The sequence below is a fragment of the Anopheles gambiae genome, chromosome 2 (assembly GCF_943734735.2).
Source record: "Anopheles gambiae chromosome 2, idAnoGambNW_F1_1, whole genome shotgun sequence".
Lineage (NCBI taxonomy): Eukaryota > Metazoa > Arthropoda > Insecta > Diptera > Culicidae > Anopheles > Anopheles gambiae.
The window spans coordinates 76800458-76802745 of NC_064601.1; the positions used below are offsets into that span (position 1 = coordinate 76800458).

The window sequence follows — 2288 nt, forward strand, 5'->3', positions numbered from 1 at the left end:
ATTTGCGTAAATTAGGTCAAGTATTCGCCCCGATGAGTTAGTATTGAAGTTAAGCTGGTATAATCCACTCTGATGCAAACCATCAACGAACTGGACACTGCGCGCGGAGCGTGCATGAGGCTCATAGAAATCAAAAGCAGCTCCATTTTCCTCTGACGCCGATGTCCAGGATAGCGTAGACTTGAAATCACCAATAAGCATGAACCTGTCTCTCGGACCAAGAGTAGTGCAGATATTAGCAACGAAGTCGATCAATGCACTTATTTTCTCCTCATTCGTGCTATGGTTAGGAGGCAGGTAGGCAGCGGCAATAAACAAACGGTGGTCGCATACTGAATACATACGCAAGTGAGTTCTGACAGTTGCGGCAACGTAGGAAGCACATAAGAGAGAAGAGAAACGTTGCATGCAATTAAAACACCACCCCCACGAGAGTGAGAGCTGTTATTGCCCTCCCGACAATGGCACTCAAATTCTCTAATTTTCTCATGCCCTCTCTGTCACATTCGTAGCTCGATCTCCCTCTTCTGGGACTTAGCGTTCTGAGCATGCGGTTTTTGCAACGGTCATTTCGTGCCGCTTCGATCTCATCACCTTCTTTCCCCTCCCACCCCTCTTTTTGATCCCCGCTTTGGGGCTTGCAAATTTTTGACATGTCAAATGAGAGTGAAGCTAAAATGTAAACAACAAGTGTTCGCGTGTGCCGTGATTTTGTAAGTATTTTATGCAAATTATATGATATTTATCATTAAAAACGTTTTGTTTTGTAGAATAAACATAAAATCAACCACGGAAGTATGATTTAGTTGTGGTGGAAGCGAAAAAAAATGCTTGGAGCATGGAATAAAACCGGATGAAATTTCTAGCCTTCACGCACGATGCCGACGCTGAGGTAAGGTGTGCTTGTGTTTAATTTCGATGATTGTTTCATTTTAGGGTGTGCTCCACAGCTAGCAGCTCCCACATTCGAACCGCTCATGGTAACCTGCAATTATGTTATTTTTAGTTTTTCATTTAGTTTCAATGTAAAGTAATAGTTGAAAAACATACAATTTGATTTCATCCAACTTACAGGTTTTACAGGTGAACAACAATTAGCAACTCCCGATCGAATTGCACACAACAACCACCCACAATCACAGCTGTAAAAGTAAGTATATGAGTTTTGCATGTCTTTAAAATGTCTTATTTTTAATATTTATCTCCATACTTACAGGTAACACGGATAGGTAGCAAGGAAATCAAGCTTGTACACAGAAATCTACACAAAAACTGGGTATTATAAGCGCACGAAAAGCGACGAGGCTATCTTTGAATAAAAAGTAAACAAAAGAGTTTCGTTTTAATTTAATTTTGACAGCGGGTGTGGTGATGGCTTGAGCGATTTGGAACAATCATTCTCCGGACAGGATTCGATCCGATCCGTGACGTCACTGAGCGCCGGTTCATTTAAAGCTTCTTCTCTGAGTTCTGCTTATACCAACAAGCAAAGTTGAAGCAGAGAAGAAGCTGTGGCGGTTTCCATACAAACACTCTCTGAGATTGTTGAAAGGGTGGCATCTCGGTCGCATCGGTAAACACGATACTCATCTCCTAGAAGGAGAGCGGTGGGAATACAGGGATCGAGCCAAGTTTCAGTGAGTACCAATACATCCCCGCAGCGCAATGCGATCGAAAAATCACTCAATTCTCTGGCTTTCGCCATACATGCAACTCACGGGCGCTCATGAACTAATCCTTTCTCGCTTTCGCTTTTATATCGTTCCCTTTTACGCGCGTGTAGCTCGCTGCCAATCGTGATTTGAGTGGAGTGTACTCTCTCGGTTAGGGCCGGTACCGAACACACTTGCGTGTATATTCGGTCCTATGAGCGTCTATCAAACTGTGTTCCCTTTCATGTGCATGTCGTGTTGTCCTTTTCTATCATGTGGATGTTGTCTGATTCGATCGCGTTTGGCGCCTAGAAATTGTAATCGAAGCTTCTAACGCGATTTGATCATCATAGAGTGCACAATCCGTTCTTACTGATCCCGTGAAATTTTCAACCAATTTGTGCGAAAATTAAGCAAGTGCTGTGATAATGGCAACACGTCGTGATAAGCGAAGTGGTATGGTGTACCATGCACGTGATCGTTTGCTGAAGCGGCGCTTGCAGGAATGGGAGGAGGAATGTGCACGTGCTAGCCTTCCGCAATCCACAACAATGGGTAAGTGTAATGCAAAAAGAGCAAAAAAAAAAAAGGATTGATCGAAAGTGTTCCAAGTCGTGCCAAGTGTTGTTAATGAAT

The 2288-nt window shown here is 43.1% G+C and overlaps 2 long non-coding RNA genes across 3 annotated transcripts; one reads left to right on the plus strand and one right to left on the minus strand.

The window, feature by feature from the left end:
- Positions 1-579: 579 nt before the first annotated feature.
- Positions 580-1308, plus strand: LOC133391496 (uncharacterized). The gene is made up of 4 exons (XR_009765000.1): positions 580-713; positions 771-892; positions 1075-1150; positions 1217-1308. It is a non-coding gene; the product is annotated as an uncharacterized LOC133391496 (long non-coding RNA).
- Positions 707-1307, minus strand: LOC133391497 (uncharacterized). 2 transcript variants are annotated; one of them, XR_009765002.1, is made up of 3 exons: positions 1215-1307; positions 1073-1142; positions 707-985 (listed from the first exon to the last, which is right to left on the minus strand). It is a non-coding gene; the product is annotated as an uncharacterized LOC133391497 (long non-coding RNA). The 2 variants fall into 2 exon arrangements; XR_009765001.1 differs by having other exon boundaries at positions 1051-1142.
- Positions 1309-2288: the final 980 nt, after the last annotated feature.